Genomic DNA, 23,409 nt, shown 5'->3' with positions numbered 1-23,409 from the left:
TTTCCACAATGGTTGAACTAGTTTACATTCCCACCAGCAGTGGAGGAAGGTTCTCCTTTCTCCACAGCCTGGCCAACATTTGTTGTTGTTTGTCTTTTGGATGGCAGCCATCCTTACTGGTGTGAGGTGATACCTCATTGTAGTTTTAATTTGCATTTCTCTGATAATTAGTGATGTGGAGCATCTTTTCATGTGTCTGTTGGCCATCTGTATTTCTTTTTTGGAGAACGGTTCAGTTCCTCTGCCCATTTTTTAATTGGATTATTTTCTTTTTGTTTGTTGAGGCATGTGAGCTCTTTATATATTTTGGACGACAAGCCTTTATTGGATCTGTGATTTACAAATATATTCTCCCATACCGTAGGGTTCCTTTTTGTTCTATTGATGGTGTCTTTTGCTGTACAGAAGCTTTTCAGCTTAATAGAGTCCCACTTGTTCATTTTTGCTGTTGTTTTCCTTGCCCGGGGAGATATGTTCAAGAAGAGGTTACTCATGTCTATGTCTAAGAGGTTTTTGTCTATGTTTTTTTCTAAGAGTTTAATGGTTTCATGATTTACATCAGGTCTTTGATCCATTTTGAATTTACTTTTGTGTATGGGGTTAGACAATGGCCCAGTTTCATTCTCCTACATGTAGTTGTCCAGTTTTGCCAGCTCCATCTGTTGAAAAGACTGTCATTTACCATTGTATGTCCATGTTTCCTTTATCAAATATTAATTGACCATATATGTTTGGGTTAATGTCTGGATTCTCTAGTCTGTTCCATTGGTCTGTGGCTCTGCTCTTGTGCCAGTACCAAATTGTCTTGATTACTATGGCTTCATAGTAGAGCTTGAAATTGGGGAGTGAGATCCCCCGTACTTTATTCTTCTTTCTCAGGATTGCTTTGACTATTCAGGGTCTTTGGTGTTTCCACATGAATTTTTGAATTATTCCAGTTCGTTGAAGAATGTTGCTGGTAATTTGATAGGGATTGCATGAAATCTGTATATTGCTTTGGGCAGGATGGCCATTTTGACGATATTAATTCTTCCTAGCCACGAGCATGGGTTGAGTTTCCATTTGGTAGTGTCCCCTTTAATTTCTCTTAAGAGTGACTTATTGTTTTCAGAGTATAGGTCATTCACTTCTTTGGTTAGATTTATTCCCAGGTATTTTATTCTTTTTGATGCAATTGTGAATGGAATTGTTTTCCTGATTTCTCTTTCTGTTGGTTCATTGTTAGTGTATAGGAAAGCTACAGATATCTGTGTGTTAATTTTGTATCCTGCAACTTTGCTGTATTCCGATATCAGTTCTAGTAGTTTTGGGGTGGAGTCTTTAGGGTTTTTTATGTACAATATCATGTCATCTGCAAAGAGTGAGAATTTAACCTCTTCTTTACCAATCTGGATTCCTTGTATTTCTTTGTTTTGTCTGATTTCCATGGCTAGGACATCCAGTACTATGTTAAATATCAGTGGGGATGGTGGGCATCTCTGTCTAGTTCCCGATCTCAGAGGAAAATCTTTCAGCTTCTCGCTGTTCAGTATAATGTTGGCTGTGGGTTTATCATAGATGGCCTTTATTATGTTGAGGTACTTGCCCTCTATTCCCATTTTGCTGAGAGTTTTTATCATGAGTGGATGTTGAATTTTGTCGAATGATTTTTCCGCATCTATGGAGATGATCATGTGGTTTTTGTCTTTCTGTTGATGTGGTGGATGATGTTGATGGACTTTCGAATGTTGTGCCATCCTTGCATCCGTGGGATGAATCTCACTTGGTCATGGTGTATGATCCTTTTGATATACTTTTGTATTCGGTTTGCTAATATTTTATTAAGTGTTTTTGCATCTACATTCATCAGGGATATTGGTCTGTAATTTTCTTTTTTAGCGGGGTCTTTGCCTGGTTTTGGTATTAGGGTGATGTTGGCTCCATAGAATGATTTTGGGAGTATTCCCTCCTCTTCTGTTTTTTGGAAAACTTTAAAGAGAATGGGTATTATGTCTTCTCTGTGTGTCTGATAAAATTCCGAGGTAAATCCATACAGCCCGGGTATTTTATTCTTGGGTAGTTTTTTGATTACCGTTTCAATTTCTTTGCTCATAATTGGTTTGTTTAACTTTTGTGTTTCTTCCTTGGTCAGTCTTGGAAGGTTGTAGTTTTCTAGACAGTTGTTCATTTCTTCTAGGTTTTCAAGCTTGTTGGCATATAGGTTTTCATAGTAGTCTTTAATAGTTCTTTGTATTTCTGTGGAGTCTGTCGTGACTTTTCCGTTCTCATTTCAGATTCTGTTGATTTGTGTTGATTCTCTTTTTCTCTTAATAAGTTTGGCTAGAGGCTTATCTATTTTGTTTGTTTTCTCAAAGAACCAGCTCTTGGTTTCATTGAATTTTGCTATTGCTTTATTCATCTCAATTTTGTTTATTTCTTCTCTGATCTTTATTATGTCCCTCCTTCTGCTGACTTTAGGCCTCATTTGTTCTTATTCTTCCAATTACGATAATTGTGATGTTAGCCTATTCATTTGGGATTGTTCTTGCTTCTTCAATTGTGCGTGAATCGCTATATACTTTCCTCTTAAGACTACTTTCACTGCATCCCACAGAAGTTGGGGCTTTGTGTTATTGTTGTCATTTTTTTCTATATATTCCTTGATCTCTATTTTAATTTGTTCGTCGATCAAAAAATTGATTATTTAGGAGCATGTTGTTAAGCCTCCATGTGGTTGTGAGCCTTTTTGTTTTCTTTGTAGAATTTATTTCTAGTTTTATACCTTTGTGGTCTGAAAAGTTGGTTGGAAGAATTTCAATATTTTGGATTTTTTTGAGGCTCTTTTTGTGGGCTAGTATGTGGTCTATTCTGGAGAATGTTCCATGTGCACTTGAGAAGAATGTATATCCTGTTGCTTTTGGATGTACAGTTCTATAGATGTCTATTAGGTCCATCTGCTCTACTGTGTTGTTCAGTGCTTCTGTGTCCTTACTTATTTTCTGCCCACTGGATCTATCTTTGGGGTGAGTGGCGTGTTGAAGTCTCCTAGAATGAATGCATTGCAGTCTATTTCCCCCTTTAATTCTGTTAGTATTTGTTTCACATATGCTGGTGCTCCTGTGTTGGGTGCATATATATTTAGAATGGTTATATCCTCTTGTTGGACTTAGCCCTTTATCATTATGTAGTGTCTCTTTATCTCTTGTTACTTTCTTTGTTTTGAAGTGTATTTTGTCTGATATTAGTACTGCAACCCTTGCTTTCTTCTCACTGTTGTTTGCCTGAAATATGTTTTTCCATCCCTTGACTTTTAGTCTGTACATGTCTTTGGGTTTGAGGTGAGTTTCTTGTAAGCAGCATATAGATGGGTCTTACTTTTTTATCCATTCTATTACTCTGTTTCTTTTGATTGGTGCATTAAGTCCATTTACATTTAGGGTGACTATTGAAAGATATGTACTTATTGCCATTGCAGGCTTTAAATTCGTGGTTACCAAACGTTTAAGGTTAGCCTCTTTAGTATCTTACTGCCTAACTTAGCTCACTTATTGAGCTGTTATATACACTGTCTGGAGATCCTTTTCTTCTCTCCCTTCTTATTCCTCCTCCTCGATTCTTCATATGTTGGGTGTTTTGTTCTGTGCTCTTTCTAAGAGTGCTCCCATCTAGAGCAGTCCCTGTAAGATGTCCTATAGAGTCGGTTTGTGAGACACAAATTCCCTCAGCTTTTGCTTGTCTGGGAATTGTTTATTCCCGCCATCATATTTAAATGATAGTCATGCTGGATATAGTATCCTTGGTTCAAGGCCCTTCTGTTTCATTGTGTTAAAAATATCATGCCATTCTCTTCTGGCCTGTAGGGTTTCTATTGAGAAGTCTGATGTTAGCCTGATGGGTTTTCCTTTATAGGTGACCTTTTTCTCTCTAGCTGCCTTTAAAATCTTTCTTTGTCCTTGATCTTTACCATTTTAATTATTATGTGTTTTGGTGTTGTCTTCCTTGGATCCTTTCTGTTGTTGTTTCTGTGTATTTCCGTTGTCTTTTCGATTATTTCCTCCCCCAGTTTGGGGAAGTTTTCAGCAATTATTTCTTCCAAGATACTTTCCATCCCTTTTCCTCTCTCTTCTTCTTCTGGTATCCCTATAATACGGATATTGTTCCTTTTGAATTGGTCACAGAGTTCTCTTAATATTGTTTCATTCCTGGAGATCCTTTTATCTCTCTCTATGTCAGTTTCTATGTGTTCCTGTTCTCTGGTTTCAATTCCATCAATGGCCTCTTGCATCTTAGCCATTCTGCTTATAAATCCTTCCAGAGTTTGTTTCATTTCTATGATCTCCTTTCTGGCATCTGTGATCTCCCTCCGGACTTCATCCCATTTCTCTTCGTATTTCTCTGCATCTCTGTCAGCATGTTTATGATTCTTATTTTGAATTCTTTGTCAGGAAGTCTGGTTAGGTCTGTCTCCTTCTCTGGTGTCTTTGTGATCTTAGTTTGCCTGTAATTTTGTCTTTTCATGGTGAGAAGAATAGTTTGCAGAGCTGGGACGAGTGACGGCTGGAAGAACTTCCCTTCTTGTTGGTTTGTGGCCCTTCTTTCCTTGGAGAACAGCGACCTCTATTGGCTTGTGCTGCGTAGGGAAGGCTTCTGCTTCCTGCCAGGCTGCTATGAAGTTTATCTCCACTATTGCTGTGGGCGTGGCCTGGTTTGGGCTGCTGTTCCAAAGTGGTGGAGTCAAGTTTGGAGTGGGAGCTGGTTGTGAGGCTATTTATCTCCGTAAGGGGCCTCCGTGCTCCCTGCCACCCAGGGGATTAGAGTGCCCAGAGATCCCCAGATTCCCTACCTCTGGATTAAGTGTACCGCCCTACCCCTTTAAGACTTCCAAAAAGCAACTGCCAAAACAAAACAACGCCCACAAAAAAATAAAATAATATAAAAATAAAAAATGGCCACTCGTTTTTCTTTATTCTCAGGCGCCAGCCTCAGTCACCTGCTCACCGGTCTTGCTGCCCTCTTTCCCTAGTATTGGGGTCCCTATCCCTTTAAGACTTCCAAAAAGTGCTCTCCAAAACAAAACAACAACAACAACAACAAAAATTGGCCACTCGCTTTCCTTTTGTTCTCCAGCGCCGGCCTCTGATACCCGCTCGCTGGTCTTGGTGCCCTGTTTCCCTAGTATTGTGGTCCCTGTCCCTTTAAGACTTCCAAAAAGCACTCACCTCAAGAAAACAACAACAAAAAAGACCAAAAAATACAAATGACTTTTCTTATGTCCACCATCGCCAGGCCTCTGGTACCCGCTCACCGTTCTTGCTGCCCTGTTTCCTTAGTATCCAGAGCCCCACGCATGCACTGTGTCTGTGCTCTGGTCCAGATGGCTGGGGCTGGGTGTTCAGCAGTCCTGGGCTCCGTCTCCCTCCCGCTCTGCCTCCTCTTCTCCCGCCGGGAGCTGGGGGGAGCGGCGCTCGGGTCCTGCCAGGCCAGAGCTTGTATCTTACCCCCTTCTTGAGGCGCTGGGTTCTCACAGGTGTGGATGTGGTCTGGCTGTTGTCCTGTGTCCTCTGGTCTTTACTCTAGGAAGAGTTGTCTTTGTTATATTTTCATAGATATATGTGGTTTTTGGAGGAGATTTCCGCTGCTCTACTCACGCCGCCATCTTGGCTCCGATGATGATGAACTCCTTTTATGTACCTGTTGACCGTTTGGTTGTCTTCTTTGGAAAAATGTTTTATTTAGTTTATCTTCCCATTTTTTAATTTATTTTTTGTTCTGGGGTTCTATGAATTCTTCACATACTTTGGATATTAACCACTTATCTGATATATGGTCTACACCTTAAATTTACACAATATTTTATTTCAAATATATTATAATTTAAGAAATTGAAATACAATTTGTATTCAGTGAAATCACAGCTATTAGGTGCACAGTTCCATTAGTTGTAACAACTGTAAAAGTTTTGTGAACTATGTTTTGATAGAATGAAGTATTTATTATAGTTTTTTTTTCCATTTTTTAGTTTTTTAAAAAAATATGCTTACTTTATATATATAAACAATTTGTATACAACCCCAGACATGGTCTGTAGTATAATTTTAATAGTGCATACATTTTTTTTCAAATTATTTTACTTTAACCAATACATTTGAGTACTTACTTGAAAAAGTATTACTAAATATGTTTTAATATGATAATTCATTTGAACTCAAATGTTGCATGAAATTTTTAAATAAAATTAAATGGGCCAGATGTAGACTTTTATTCAGCAGGGAAAATGCAATCTAAATTATTTAATTGTAAATTTTACTTGATTACTTCAGAGATGGAAAGTTAATACCTTAATGTACTTTTCTACTTAAGGTTATTTTATTCAGGTTTGCACTTTAAACATTTTATTTTATTCTGTTCCCAACATTTCTATATATTTTCAAGAATTCCATTGTGTGAATACCACATTCTATAGCAAACATAAAAAATATATAAATGTTGATCTAAACATTTTATGCATTTGTTAATAAATTTTAAATAAAATTAAATAAAATAAAAATCCATGTTAACTTCAATAAAAATGGCAAAATGAAAATGAAATAAAAGTGAAAATGTTTTCTGAGAAAAAAATCACTGATTAATGTTTAAGTATTAATTTTAAATTCTTTTTTCAAATTTTTTATATAAAATATTTTTTTAAAAACCCTTGAAAGTTTACTTTTACCATTGACAATGTTAGAGTAGCCTGGAGACACCAATGTGTTTACATGTTAAGACACATAAAAATCTGTGTAGCTGAAACTAGGAAGCAAAATATGTCTAAACTTTTATATTGATAATGATAATCTAATTATTATTGTTACTAAGAACAGGAACAGACTTCACACTGTGTAGTTTCAGAAAATTATACTTTAATCTTGATATGTAGTCATTAGCATAACTCTACTAAGAAATTATAGTAAGACTTTCTCAATAATATTCTGTAGTCTTCATTGTATAAGTCTTGTATATTTTCATTCATTTAATTTATTTTTAGGTATTTGATGCTTTAATGTTATTAAAAACGTATTGAAATTAAATACCATTTGGAATTTACCTATTATTGGTATATAAAAACAATACATTTCCAAGATAATCTTGAATCCAGCATTGACCTACCTAAAATCACTTATCTATTCAAATAAGTTATCTGTTGGTGTCTTGGAATTTTTGCATACACAATTATGTGATCTACAGAAAAGTTATTTTTTATACCAAAATTTTATTTCTTGCATATTTTCCTTACTTCATTGTACCATTTATAATCTCAGCATAATACTGAGAAGTGGAAATAGCAACAATTGTCTTATTTGATTCTTTGTGGTAAGATATATTAATAAGTGCTACTAAGCATAATTTTTTTCCAAGAATGTTTACAGGTAAGCTATCAGGTTAAAATAATGTGATTTATTTCTAGTTTGCTAAAAATCATGATCTTGACTAGGTTCCTGAATTTTAGCAAATGATCATTACTCATGACTGTTGATATGGCGAATTGCATTAACTGCCTTTCCAAAGGTTAACGAACCTTGCATTTTTAGAATGAACCCTATTTTGTCCTGATATTTCATCTTTGTTTAAATTTCCTGTATAAATCTTAGTATATAGATTTTGCTTCATGAGAGAATTGGCTAGTAATTCTTTCTTTTTTGTAGTACTCTTGTTGAATTTTGTTTCCAACATTATGTTGGCTTTATAAAACAAGTTGTATAATCATCCCTCTTGCTCAATTTTCTAGAAAAGTTTGATAATTACTCTCTTAAACACTTAGAAGGATTCACTAGTAAGGGCATAATTATTCTTTCTGTTGTTTTCCATTTTCTTCTACAGTTCCCTGTTTCTTGAGATTGTGTTTATTATGCTCAATTATACAATTTGGTATATTTTGAATACAGAACTGGCCATGCATTTTCTGTTTTTAGTTTTCAATTTCTTTATTTTACTTTCAATTTTTAAGGATACTTTTTGCTTAAATATAAATTTCTTTCAAGACTTTAAAAAGATCAGTCCACCTACATTTAGCTTTTATGTTTTCGTTGAAAACTAGTTGAAGTCTTACTGTTGTTGTTTAAAGACAATGTGCCATTTTTCCCCCCTCTGGATATTTTTAATGTACTCTTTTATCTTGGTTCTGATCAGTTTTAATATAATGTGGCGAGTTGTGATTTTGTGTGTATCTATTCTTCCTAGAGTTTTCTTAACATTTTGAATATGTAGTATGATATTTTTCATTAGTTTTAGGAAATTCTTATTATTTTGTTGAATATTGCTTCTTTCCCATTGTCTTAATTCTCTACTTCTGTAACTTCATTAACACAAATAAGAACATGTGAAAAAGCAACACATCTCTTTTCTTCCACTTTTCTTTCTACTTCAGATTGTATGTTTTCTAATTTTCTATCTTCATTTTTCCTGATTTGATGTTCTATTCCTACAGGTTTCTTAAACTCATTAACTTAGTTCTAAAAATCAGTGTATTTTAAATGCCTTTTAAAATATCAAATTCTCTTGTAAAATTCAAGGAGTGTTATCTGTTTTTTTCTATTTAGATATTAATCAGTTATGTAAAGGGTTACATGCTCTTTAAATGGATCTCTTAGCGATCTGGATTGTGCCCAATACTTTTTTTTATTAAGGTATTATTGTTATACACTCTTATGAAGGTTTCACATGAAAAAACAATGTGGTTACTACATGTACCCATATTATCAAGTCCCTTCCCCCATACACCACTGCAGTCACTGTCCATCAGTGTAGTAAGATGCCACAAATACACTATTTGCCTTCTCTGTGCTACACTGTCTTTCCTGTGATCCCCCACACGATGTGTACTAAACATAATATCCCTCAATCCTGTTCTCCCACCCTCTCACAACTGTCACCTTTGGTAACCACTAGTCCCTTCTTGGAGACTGTGAGTCTACTGATGTTTTGTTCCTTCATTTTTGCTTTGTTGTTATACTCCATTAATGAGGAAAATCATTTGGTACTTGCCTTTCTCTACCTGGCTTATTTCAATGAATATAATATCCTCCAGCTCCATCCATGTTGTTGCAAATGGTAGGATTTGTTTCTTTCTTATGGCTGGATAGAACTCCGTTGTGTATATGTACCACTTCTTCTTTATGCATTCATCTCCCAATGGACACTTAGGTTGCTTCCATTTCTTGGTTATTGTAAATAGTGCTGCAATAAACATAGGGGTACATATGTCTTTTTGAATCTGAGAACTTGTTTTCTTTGGGTAAATTCCTAGGAGTGGAATATCCAGGTTAAATGGTATTTCAATTTTTAGTTTTTTGAGGAATTTCCATATTGCTTTCCACAACAGTTGAACAGTTTAAATTCCCACCAGCAGTGTAAGAGGGTTCCCCTTGCTCTGCATCCTGATCAGCATTTGTTGTTCTCAGTCTTTTTAAAGCTGGCCATCCTAACTGGTTTGAGGTGGTATGTCATTGTGGTTTCAATTTGCATTTCCCTGATAATTAGTGATGTGGAGCATCTTTTCATGTGCCTGTTGTCCATCTAAATATCTTTTGGAGAACAGTCTCTTCATATATTCTATCCATTTTTTAATTGGGTTATTTGCTTTTTGGGTGTTGAGGTTTGTGAGTTCTTATATATTTTGGATGTTAATCACTTGTCGGATAAGTCATTTATAAATATATTCTCCCATACTGTAGGATGCCTTCTTGTTCTGTTGATGGTGTCCTTTGCTGTACAGAAGCTTTGTAGTTTGATGTAGTCTCATGTGTTCATTTTTGCCTTTGTTTCCCTTGCTTGAGAAGGTGTGTTTAGGAAGAAGCTGCTCATGTTTATATTCAGGAGATATTTGCCTATGTTGTCTTCTAAGAGTTTTATGGTTTCATGACTTACATTCAGGTCTTTCATCTACTTCAAGTTAACTTTTGTGTATGGGTTAAACCATAATCCAGTTTCATTCTCTTGCATGTAGCTGTCCAGTATTCCCAACACCAGTTGTTGAAGAGGCTGTAATTTCCCCACTGTATGTCCATCACTCCTTTATCAAATATTAATTGGCCATATATGTTTGGGTTTATATCTGGGCTCTCCAGTCTGTTCCATTGGTCTATTGTTCTGTTCTTGTGCCAGTACCAAATTGTCTTGATTACTGTGGCTTTGTAGTAGAGCTTCAAGTTGGGGAGCATAATGCCCCTAGCTTTTCTCTTCCTTCTTAAGATTGCTTTGGATATTTGGGGTCTTTTGTGATTACATATGAATTTTTGAACTATTTGCTCTAGTTCGTTGAAGAATGCTGTTGGTATACTGATAGGAATTACATTGAATCTTTAGATTGCTTCAGGCAGAATGGCTATTTTAACAATATTAATTATTCCTATCTGTGAGAATGGGATGTGTTTCCATTTGTTGGTATCTTCTTTAATTTCTCTCATGAGTGTCTTGTAGTTTTCAGAGTATAGGTCTTCTACTTCCTTGGTTAGGTTTATTCCTAGGTTTTTTATTCTTTTTGATGCAGTTGTGAATGGAATTGTTTTCCTGATTTCTCTTTTTGCTAGTTCATCCTTATTGTATATGAATGCCACAGATTTCTGTGTATTAATTTTGTATCCTGCAACTTTGCTGATTTTAATTAATCTAGTAGTTTTGGAGTGGATTCTTTAGGGTTTTCTATGTACAATATCATGTCACCTGTGAACAGTGACCATTTAACTTCTTCCTTACCAATCTGGATGCCCATTATTTCTTTGTGTTGTCTGATTTCTGTGGCGAGGAACTCCAGAACTATGGTGAATAAAAGTGGAGAGCGTGGGCATCCTTGTCTTGTTTCTGATCTTAAAGGAAAGGCTTTCAGCTTCTTGCTGTTAAGTATGATGTTGGTTGTGGGTCTGTCATACATGGCCTTTATTATGTTGAGGTACTTGCCCTCTATACCCATTTTTATGAGAGTTTTTATCATGAATGGATGTTGGATTTTGTCAACTGCTTTTTCAACATCTATGGAGATGATCATGTGGTTTTTGTCCTTCTTTTTGTTGATGTGGTGAATGATGTTGATGGATTTTTGAATGTTGTACCATCCTTGCATCCCTGGAATAAATCCTATTTGATCATAATGTATTTTTGAATTTGGTTTGCTAATATTTTGTTGAGTATTTTTGCATCTATGTTCATCAGGGATATTGGTCTGTAATTTTCTTACAGAAGAAAATTTTGGTGTCTTTACCTGGTTTTGCTATTAGAGTGATGCTGGCTGGCCTCATAGAATGAGTTTGGAAGTATTCTCTCCTCTTATAGTTTTTGGAAAACTTTAAGGAGGATGGGTATTAGGTCTTCACTAAACGTTTGATAAAATTCAGCAGTGAAGCCATCTATTCCACTGTTTTTGTTCTCAGGTGGATTTTTGATTACAAGTTGAATTTGGTTGCTGGTAATTGGTCGGCTCAGATTTTCTGTTTCTTTCTTGGTCAACCTTGGAAGGTTGTATTTTTCTAGAAAGTTGTTCATTTCTTCTAGGTTACCCAGTTTGTTAGCATATAATTTTTCATAGTATTCTCTCATAATTCTTGTATTTCTGTTTTCCTTTTGTAGTGATTTTTCCTTTCTCATTTCTGATTGTGTTTACATGTGTAGACTCAGTTTTTTCCTTTATAAATCTGGCAGGGTGTTTATCTATTTTGTTTATTTCCTCAAAAATCCAGCTCTTGCTTTTGTAATCTAAATGTTCTTTTTATCTCCTCCTTTTCTTTCCTTGTCCATTCTTTATATATTAGGTATCATATTCTGTACTCTTTGTCTATCTCTTGACTGACTTTAGGGATAGTTGATTTAATTTTCCATTTCCTTAGTACTTAACTGTTCTACTTTCTTTACTGTGGTTTAATAACCTCTGGGGACCACTATTAAACCTAAGGAACACTTCCATCTATATCAGTCGCTCCAAAATACACTGTAGAGACAGTTTCTGGGAGATAAATTCTATCAGCTTTTGTTTATCTGTATATTGTTTAATCCCTGCCTGAAATTTAAATCATAATCTGACTGGATAAAGTATTCTTGGTTCAAGGCCCTTGTGCTTCATTGCATTAAATATATCATCCTACTCCCTTCTTGCCTGTAAGGTTTCTGCTGAGTAGTCTGATGATAGCCTGATTGGTTTTCCTTTGTATGTGATCTTAGTTCTCTATCTGTCTGCTTTTAGTAATCTGTCCTTATCCTTGATCTTTGCCTTTTTAATCATTATATGCCTTTGTGTTGTCTTCCTTGGTTCCCTGTGTTGGGATATCTGTGCACCTCCATTGCCTGAGACAATATTTCCTTCCCCACTTAGGGAAGTTTTCAGCAATTACTGCCTCAAAGACACTTTTATCCCTTTTTCTCTCTCTTCTTCTTCTTCTGGTACCCCTATAATATGAATATTGTTTGGTTTGTATTAGTTACATAGTTCTCTCAATATTCTTTCATTCTTAGAGATCCTTTTTTCTCTCTGTGCCTCAGTTTCTTTGTATTCCTCTTCTCTAAGTTCTATTTCATTTATCATCTCATCCACCAGATATAATCTGCTTTAAAAACCTTCCATTTTGTTCCTTAATGATTGGATCTCCAACCAGAATTCATTCCTAAGTTTTTGAATATTTTTCTGTACCTCCATGAACATGTTTATGATTTTTATTTTGAAATATCTTTCAGGAAAATTGATGACATCTGTTTCATTTGACTCTTTTTCTGGTGTATGTAGGATTTTGCTTTGAACCATGTTCCTTTGACATTTCATATTTGTATGTGGCTCCCTTTAGTACCCAGAAGCTCCACAGCCACTGGATCAATGTCAGGGGAGCTGTGTTGGTTTCTGGAGGGTGAGAAGATTTGTTTACTGATTCCTGGCCCCTATGCGTGTCTCCACTACCAGAACCAGTGGCCCAAGCATACAGGTATAAGCCTCCATGGTTTGTGTTCGTAGCTGCTGTAGTTGGTGCTTCTCTCTGGCTAGCCTGATGCCAGGACTGGGTTGGTCAATTTTTGAGCCAGGTGTGGGCTGGCTGGCAGGAAGGTGCAGCAGGCTGTGAACCATGGTGGGGGACCCTGGAGCTGCATAGCCAGCCGGGGGTTTGGAGCACCTGAAGGTGGTAAAAGTTCCCAACCTGCTGGCAGAGTGCGCTCAGACAATTTTGTCTACCTGTTCTTTCTCCTGAACAGTAACGTCTGTGCAGTCCTTGGCCCTTTAGCAGCCCTATCACTGTTAGGAAGTCTCTTAGACTGCCCATGTTTCTTATGTCTGGAAGAAGCTGGTTATGGATCCCTGTTTTCAACAAGCAGCTGTAATCTCAGTCCCTCTAGGTATTCTGCCTGTCTTAGCTTTCCAAACCCCATAATCATGAGAACACCATGCAATGTACATTTGTGCTCCCAGAGCAGGTCTCCAAGGCTAGGTGTTCATCAGTTCCAGGGCTCCACTCCCTCCCTGCTACATTTCTTTTCCTCCTACTGATGAGCTGTGATGGAGAAGGGCTTGGGTCCCACTGGGTCACAGCTTTGGTACATTACCCTGTTGCATGAGGTCTGTTCTTTTCTCCAAGTGTATGCAGTCTGGTGCAGTCTTTTTTCCTGTTGCTATTTCACGCCACCATCTAATGCCTTTTATATTGCTGTTTTTTTTCTATTGACCATAATACATTTTCTTTTTTATTTGAATATCTGGTGCTTTTTTAAAGTTTTGCATCAGAAATTGTGTACATAACAATAATAGCTTCAGACAATTGTCTGTTCTCTGAAAAAAGGGCAATTTACTTTAATCCTATCAAGAATTGAGCTAGGTTTGGGTTTGTTTGATATTTTAGTAAACTCAATCTGCCCCTGATTTTTTTCTGATTCTCAAGAAAGCTTCTGAAACAATGGGGAAGATCCAATTTTGCCTTGAAAATATTTTACATTGGTCTTCAACCTTCTGTTAAATTCAAGTTCAAAATCTCACAAGTATCTTTAGAGAAAGTCCAGCAGTTTGCTAGAGGCAGATTCACTCCCAAGCAGGTTTAGCTTTCTAAAAACATTAGGAGTCTCTAAAAGGCTATATTCTGCCCTTTAGAAGATTTTGGTCTTGTTCTCACAACCTAAACAAAAATAGACCTTATAAACTGTGAGTTCTGAAATCTACCTTGATATTTAAGTGGAAAAGTAAACTTTTCCAAGATTACTTGTATATGCTACAACTTTTATATTCAGAATACATACAGAATATTTATATTCATGATTTTGTGTAGTGAGATACATTTCAATTTTGTTGTTTATTTATTTAGGTCTATCAGTACATATTTGGAAGGCCAGTTTAAATTGCATATTCTATATGATATTCCTAATTTTCTCTACCTTTCCAAAAATTTTAAAAAGTCATATTCTTGTTGATTGTTTTTTGATATGATAGTAAATATGAAAATTTTTTGTCATGTATAAATAAAAATTTTACTTCTATGTGTACATATTAGAGTTGCAGATACAAGTTATATATATATTTTTTTGAGGGCATCTCTCATATTTAATGATCGTATGGTTGTTAACAAAAATAAAATTCTGTATAGGCGACTCAATGCACAATCATTAATCAACCCCATGGCTAATTCTCAACAGTCTCCAATCTTCTGAAGCATAACGAACAAGTTTTTACATGGTGAACAAGTTCTTACATAGTGAATAAGTTCTTACATGGTGAACAGCGAAAGGGCAGTCATCACAGAAACTCTCAGTTTTGATCACGCATCATGAACTATAAACAATCAGGTCAATTATGATTATTTGTTTGATTTTTATACTTGATTTATATGTGAATCCCACATTTCTCCCTTATTATTATTATTATTATTTTTAATAAAATGCTGAAGTGGTAGGTAGAGGCAAGATAAAGGTAGAAAACATAGTTTAGTGCTGTAAGAGGGTAAATGTAGATGATCAGGTGAGTGCCTATAGACTAAGTATTAATCCAAGCTAGACAAGGGCAACAAAACATCCATGCATGCAGAAGATTTCTCTCAAAACAGGGGGGGGTGAGGTTCTAAGCCCCACCTCTGTTGATCCCCAATTTCTCACCTGATGGCCCCCCTGCGACTGTGCCTGTCTTAGGTTGTTCCTCCCTTGAGGAATCTTACCTGTCTCTGGCTAACCAGTCATCTTCTGGGGCCATACAGGGAAATGTAAAGTTGGCAAGTGAGAGAGAAGCAATATTGTTTGAAAAGGTTAGCTTTTTACTTTTTTGCAGAATTATGCCCTGTAGCTTCTATGACCAGCATTTGTCTTGAGGAATCTTTACCACTTGGAAGAATTATGATACTCGGTAATTTTGATATGATGCATGAATTCTAGTTAGGGGTTGTAATTATAAAGGAAGAAGAGAAGCTATAGAAGTAGCAGACAGAAGAAAACATGGAAAGTTTGATTATTTCTTTGACATATCTTCTTGTAGTGTAACATAAGGGTGTATAGGTTTTAAATTACTAATTAAATTGCATGCACACATTAACATAATAGGAATACAGCTACATAACCAAAGCAGACCTACAATTACCAGCCATATCCAGTGAAACCAAGAAAACCAGTTAGGCACCCTAGGCATTTATGAAAAATTATCAATGATATGATGGATATTGTCTAACTGAATTTTAATATATTGAGAAAAATCAGACGAATTAAAACAACACATTCCGGGGAATTGTTCAAATCCCATATGTTCTTTTAACAGTATATAGTCTGTAGTCACAAGATTTTGGAGCACTGCAACTTGCGCTTCTCCTAATTTTTGGTTGAGTTTGAAAAGTATAGATCCAGTCAAATTTGTTGTTTTACTCTATGCACAAGCCAGCTTAGATATCTCCTTCTTCATTCCAATGGCAAGTCCAGGAACCGGTGGGATGAATGCAGCTACAACTGCAACAGCACAAGGATCTTTGTTGAAGTTTTTTGATGATCATCTTCTGGAATGACTCTTCCAGAGAACATTGATGTTGGAAGTTCTTCTTCATATTTTATCTTAATTCTTTTTCAGGTAGCAAACTTAGGCTTTGATCCTCTGTATAAACTCAAACAAACCCTTTGCCCACACTTTGATATGCCCTTTATACCATTGTGAAGAACTTATTGGAGATCACCACACAGGAACTGATTTATTTGTTTCTTTTTAAGAGAAAGGAATATTATCAGAAAAATATACTTCCATAGCTGATCATCTGACACCCTTTAAATGATCAAAATTAAGGATATTTAAAGCATGCATTAATCACTGATTTGCAGTTAGTTTTATCTGATCAGGGGGTAATTCCCTTTTTCTTTCTTTTTTTTGTCATTAATCTACAATTAGATGAAGAATATTATGTTTACTAGGCTCTCCCCTATACCAGGTCCCCCCTCCCACAAACCCCTATAGAGTCACTGTGCATCAGCGTCGCAAAATGTTGTATAATCACTACTTGTCTTCTCTGTGATGTACAGCCCTCACCTTTCTCACACCACCCACCATTATGCATGCTAATCATAATACCCCCTTTCTTCTTCCCCCCCAACCCTCCCTACCCACCCATCCTCCCCAGTCCCTTTCCCTTTGGTACCTACTAGTCCATTCTTGGGTTCTTTCATTCTGCTGCTCTTTTGTTCCTTCAGTTTTTCTTTTGTTCTTATGCTCCACAGATGAGTGAAATAATTTGGTGTTTCTCTTTCTACGCTTGGCTTATATCACTGAGCATAATACACTCTAGCTCCACCCATGTTGTTGTAAATGGTAGGATTTGTTTTCTTCTTATGGTTGAGTAATATTCCATTGTGTATATGTACCACATCTTCTTTATCAATTCATCTACTGATGGCCACTTAGGTTGCTTCCATTTCTTGGCTATTGTTAATAGTGCTGCGATAAACATAGGGGTGCATCTGTCTTTTTCAAACTGGAGTGTGGCATTCATTGGGTAAATTCCTAGGAGTGGAATTCCTGGTCAAATGGTAAGTCTATTTTGAGAGTTTTAAGGAACATTCATACTGCTTTACACAATGGTTGAACTAATTTACATTCCGACCAGCATTGTAGGAGGGTTCCCCTTTCTCCACAGCCTCGCAAACATTTGTTGTTGTTTGTCTTTCGAATGGAAGCCATCCTTACTGGTGTGAGGTGATACCTCATTGCAGTTTTAACTTGCATTTCTCTGATGACAAGCAATGTGGACAATCTTTTCATTTGTCTGTTGGCCATCTCTGTTTCTTTTTTGGACAACTGTCTGTTCAGTTCCTCTGCCCATTTTTTAATTGGATTATTTGCTTTTTTGTTGTTGAGGTGGGGGAGCTCTTTATATATTTTGGACGTCAAACCTTTATCGAATCTGTCATTTACAAATATATTCTCAGATACTGTAGGGTACCTTTTGTTCTATTGATGGTGGCTTTTGCTGTACAGAAGCTTTTCAGCTTAATATAGACGCACTTGCTCATTTATGCTGTTGTTTTCCTTGCCTGGGGAGATATGTTCAAGAAGAGGTCACTCATGTTTATGTCTAAGGGGTTTTTGCCTATGTTTTCTTCTAAGAGTTTTATGGTTTCATGACTTACATTCAGGTCTTTGATCCATTTTGAATTTACTTTTGTGTATGGGGTTAGACAATGGTCCAGTTTCTTTCTCCTACATGTAGCTATCCAGTTTTGCCAGCACCATCTGTTGAAGAGACTGTCATTTCGCCATTGTATGTCCATGGCCCCTTTATTGAATATTAACTGACCATATATGTTTGGGTTAATGTCTGGAGTCTCTAATCTGTTCCACTGGTCTGTAGCTCTGTTCTTGAGCCATAACCAAATTGTCTTGATTACTATGGCTTTGTAGTAGAGCTTGAAGTTGGGGAGTGAGATCCCCCCTACATTACTCTTCTTTCTAAGGATTGCTTCAGCTATTCGAGGTCTTTGGTGTCTCCTTATGAATTTTTGAACCATTTGTTCCAGTTCATTGAAGAATGTTGCTGGTAATTTGTAGGGATTGCCTCAAATCTGTGTATTGCTTTGGGCAGGATGGCCATTTTGACGATATTAATTCTTCCTAGCCATGAGCATGGGATGAGTTTCCATTTGTTAGTGTCCCCTTTAATTTCTATTAAGAGTGAGTTATAGTTTTCAGGGTATAGGTCTTTCACTTCCTTGGTTAGGTTTATTCCTAGGTATTTTATTCTTTTTGATGCAATTGTGAATGGAATTGTTTTCCTGATTTCTCTTCCTATTGGTTTATTGTTAGTATATAGGAAAGCCACAGATTTCTGTGTGTTAATTTTGTATCCTGCAACTTTGCTGTATTCCGATATCAGTTCTAGTAGTTTTGGAGTGGAGTCCTTAGCGTTTTTTATGTACAATATCATGTCATCTGCAAATAGTGACATTTTAACTTCTTCTTTACAAATCTGTGTTTCTTGTATTTGTTTGGTCTGATTGCCATGGCTAGGACCTCCAGTACTATGTTAAATAGCAGTGGGGATGGTGGGCATCCCTGTCTTTTTCCCGATCTCAGAGGATAAGCTTTCAGCTTCTCACTGTTTAGTATAATGTTGGCTGTGCGTTTACATATATGGCCTTTATTATGTTGAGGTACTTTCCCTCTATACCCATTTTGCTGAGAGTTTTTATCAAAAAGGATGTTGAATTTTGTCAAATGCTTTTTCAGCATCTATGGAGATGATCACGTGGTTTTTGTCTTTCTTTTTGTTGATGTGGTGGATGATGTTGATGGACTTTCGAATGTTGTACCATCCTTGCATCCCTGGGATGAATCCCTTTTGGTCATGGTGTATGATCCTTTTGATGTATTTTTGAATTTGGTTTGCTAATATTTTATTGAGTATTTTTGCATATACATTCACCATGGATATTGGTCTGTCATTTTCCTTTTTGGTGGGGTCTTTGCCTGGTTTTGATATTAGGTGATGTTGGCTTCATAGAATGAGTTTGGGAGTATTCCCTCCTCTTTTATTTTTTGGAAAACTTTAAGGAGAATGGTATTATGTCTTCTCTGTGTGTCTGATAAAATTCCGAGGTAAACCCGTCCACCCCAGGGGTTTTGTTCGTGGGTAGTTTTTTTATTACCATTTGAATTACTTTGCTCATAATTGGTTTGTTTAACTTTTGTGTTTCTTCTTTGTTCAGTCTTGGAAGGTTGTATTTTTCTAGGAAGTTGTCCATTTCTTCTAGGTTTTCCCGCTTGTTGGCATATAGGTTTTCATAGTAGTCTTTAATAATTCTTTCTACTTCTGTGGAGTTTGTCATGATTTTTCTGTTCTCATTTCTGATTCTGTTGATTTGTGTTGATTCTCTTTTTCTCTTAATAAGTTTGTCTAGAGGCTTATCTATTTTGTTTATTTTCTCAGAGAACCAGCTCTTGGTTTCATTGATTTTTGCTATTGTTTTATTCTTCTCAATTTTATTTATTTCTTCTCTGATCTTTATTATGTCCCTCCTTCTGCTGACTTTAGGCCTCATTTGTACTTCTTTTTCCATTTTCGATAATTGTGATGTTAGACTATTCATTTGAGATTGTTCTTCCTTCTTCAAGTGTGTCTGGATCGCTATATACTTTCCTCTTAAGAATGCTTTCACTGCGTCCCACAGAAGTTCGGCTTTGTGTTGTTTTCATTTGTTTCCATATATTCCTTGATCTATATTTTAGATTGTTCGTTGATCCAATGATTACTTAGTAGCATGTTGTTAAGCCTCCATGTGTTTCTGAACCTGTCTGTTTTCTTTGTTGAATTTACTTCTAGTTTTGTACCTTTGTGGTCTGAAAAGTTGGTTGGTAGAATTTCAATCTTTTGGAATTTACTGAGTCTCTTTGTGTTGGGCTAGTATGTGGTCTATTCTGGAGAATGTTCCATGTGCACTTGAGAAGAATGTATATCCTGTTGCTTTTGGATGTACAGTTCTATAGATGTCTATTAGGTCCATCTGCTCTACTGTGTTGTTCAGTGCCTCCATGTCCTTAGTTATTTTCTGCACGGTGGATCTATCCTTTGGCGTGTTTGGTGTGTTGAAGTCTCCTAAAAAGAATGTATTGCCGTCTATTTCCCCCTTTAGTTCTGTTACTATTTGTTTCACATATTCTGGCACTCCTGTGTTGGATGCATATATATTTAGAATGGTTATATCCTCTTGTTGGACTGAGCCATTTATCATTATGTAGTGTCCTTCTTTATCTCTTGTTACTTTCTTTGTCTTGAAGTCTATTTTGTCTGATATTAGTACTGCAAACCTTGCTTTCTTTTCTCTGATGTTTGCCTGATATATGTTTTTCCATCCCTTGAGTTTTAGTCTGTGCATGTCTTTGGGTTTGAAGTGAGTTTCTTGTAAGCAGATTGTAGATGGGTCTTGCTTTTTTAACCATTCTATTACTCTGTTTCTTTTGATTGGTGCATTAAGTCCATTTACATTTAGGGTGACTATTGAAAGATATGTACTTATTGCCATTGCAGGCTTTAAATTCGTGGTTACCAAAAGTTCAAAGTTAGCCTCTTTAGTATCTTATTGCCTAACTGAGCTCACTTATTGAGCTGTTATCTACACTGTTAGGAGATTGTTTTCTTCTCTCCCTTCTTATTCCTCCTCCTCCATTCTTCATATGTTGGGTGTTTTGTTCTGTGCTCTTTTTAGGAGTGCTCACATTTAGAGCAGTCCCTCTAAAATACCCTGTAGAGGTGGTTTGAGGGAGGCAAATTCCCTCAACTTTTGCTTGTCTGGAAATTGTTTAATCCCTCCATCACATTTAAATGATAATCGTGCTGGATACAGTATCCTTGGTTCAAGGCCCTTCTGTTTCATAGCATTAAATATATCATGCCTTTGTCTTCTGGCCTGTATGGTTTCTGTCGAGAAGTCTGATGATAGCCTTATGGGTATTCCTTTATAGGTGACCTTTTTCTCTCTAGCTGCCTTTAAATCTCTTTCCTTGTCCTTTATCTTTGCCATTTTAATTATTATGTGTTTTGGTGTTGTCCTCCTTGGGTCCTTTCTGTTGGGAGTTCTGTGTATTTCCGTGGTCTGTTTGATTATTTCCTCTCCCAGTTTGGGAAAGTTTTCAGCAATTATTTCTTCAGACACTTTCTATCCCTTCTTCTGTCTCTTCTTCTTCTGGTACCCCTATAAAATGGATATTGTTCCTTTTGGATTGGTCATACAGTCCTCTTAATATTGTTTCATTCCTGGGGATCCTTTTATCTCTCTCTATGTCAGCTTCTATGTGTTCCTGTTTTCTGGTTTCTATTCCATCAATGGCTTCTTGCATCTTATCCATTCTGCTTATAAATCCTTCCAGAGTTTGTTTCACTTCTGTTCTCTCCTTCCTGGCATCTGTGATCTCCCCCGGACTTCATCACTTAGCTCTTGCATGTTTCTCTGCATCTCTGTCAGCATGTTTATGATTTTTGTTTTGAATTCTTTGTCAGGAAGACTGGTTAGGTCTGTCTCTTTCTCTGGTGTCTCTGTGATCTTGGTTTGCCTGTAATTTTGTCTTTTCATGTTGATAGGAATAGTTTGCAGAGCTGGAACGAATGACGGCTGGAAGAACTTCCCTTCTTGTTGGTTTGTGGCCTTCCTCTCCTGGGATAACAGCGACCTCTAGTGGCTTGTGCTGGGCATCTGCACACAGACAGGGCTTCTGCTTCCTTTCTGGCTTCTATGGAGTTTATCTCTGCTGTTGCTGTGGGCGTGGCTTGCCTCGGGCCAGCGCTCCGATATGGTGGAGCCGCTTTGGAGGGTGAGCTGCAGGGAGGCTATTTATCTCCATGAGGGGCCCTGCTACCCAGGTGGGTAGAATGCCCAGTGATCCCCAGATTCCCTGTTGCTAGACTAAGTATCCCGCGACGCTTCTGTCTGGTTTTTGCATCCCTGTCCCTTTAAGACTTCCAAAAAGCACTCGCAAAAAAATAAAAAAATTAAATAAATAAGTAAAAAAAAAAATGGCCGCTCACTGTTCTTTGTGCCTGGGCGCTGGCCTCAGGGACCTGCTCACCAGTCTTGCTGTCTTGTTTCCCTAGTATCCAGGATCCCATGCAGGCACTGTGTCTGCACTCTCATCAGGTTGGCTGTGGCTGGGTGTTTAGCAGTCCTGGGCTTCCTCTCCCTCCCCACTCCATCTCCTCTCCTCCCGCCGGGAGCTGGGGGTAGAGGCGCTTGGGTCCCGCCGGGCTGGGGCTTGTATCTTACCCTCTTCACGAAGAGCTGGGTTCTCACAGGTGTGGATGTGGTCTGGATGTTGTCCTGTGTCCTTTGCTCTCTATTCTAGGAAGAGTTGTCTTTGTTATATTTTCATAAATATATGTGGTTTTGGGAGGAGATTTCCACTGCTCTACTCACGCCACCATCTTGGCTCTGCCTTCAGATATCAGTTATATTTTATCTTTTGGTTATGCATCATTTTTTGCAAACAGTTTCACTAATATATGGCCCAAGAAATACACTTGTTCTGAAAGAAGATGGACTCTGTGAAAAGTGGTTTCCTAGAAAAAAATTGAGAATTATTGTTTATGAACTTCACCAACCTTTTTCCTGGATATAGAAAATTAGAGAAAAATGTCTTCATATTAAAATGATTTCTTGAAAATATATGTTTCTCTCTTGACCCAATGTCAGATTCTCCGTCTCAACCTGAATGTACTTTACATTTTGTATTGTAAAGTTGTGTTTATAAGTTTAAGGTTATTTATTTCAGCATATTATTTCAAGCAATTTTTATTTTAAACATTAACATTATTAATTTTTCATTGTGCAAGATTCAATTTAATAATTTGATATTATACTTATAATTCATAACCCTAAAACTATGCATAAAATATATACTTAATTTATATTAACAACAACTCAATTGTGAATTTGAATATGGATTTTTTGAATTCTGTATTTGATATCATTGTGATAGGCTGCTTTTGTCTAAAATTCTGCTCTAATTTTACTATTTCCTTATCTACTCTCAACTTTAAACACAACATTGTATTGCTGTGAAAATTCCTTCATTTGATCATAGTAAAGGAAATGTGAAGACATGCAAACAGGCTTTGATTTATCATTACTTCGTTAATTCTATCACATTCTGTATGTTCTGAAAATAAATAAATATCAAAAAGCAGTAAGGTGTTAGCTTTTGCCTCCATAAGTATAGGTTATAGATATATCTCTATTTCAAGTATAACTTTCAAAAATACAATTTCTCTAACACTTAAGGACTCTTAGTAGATTTTTGGTTATTGAGTGAGAAAATTAACTTTTTCTGGATCATAAATGAAAGATAGCAATTGATTTTAATAAGTTAACCAGTCTACTATACCTAAAACAATCAGTAGAATCTTTAAATGATAATAGTATTGGAGTGCTGATTAAGTGATCATATTATAGAAAAATAACAAACTCATGTATGTTACATGTTTGTAAAGC

Source organism: Manis pentadactyla, chromosome 5 (assembly GCF_030020395.1).
Source record: "Manis pentadactyla isolate mManPen7 chromosome 5, mManPen7.hap1, whole genome shotgun sequence".
Lineage (NCBI taxonomy): Eukaryota > Metazoa > Chordata > Mammalia > Pholidota > Manidae > Manis > Manis pentadactyla.
The sequence above is the reverse complement of the archived record's forward strand: the minus strand, read 5'-3'. Positions refer to the sequence as shown.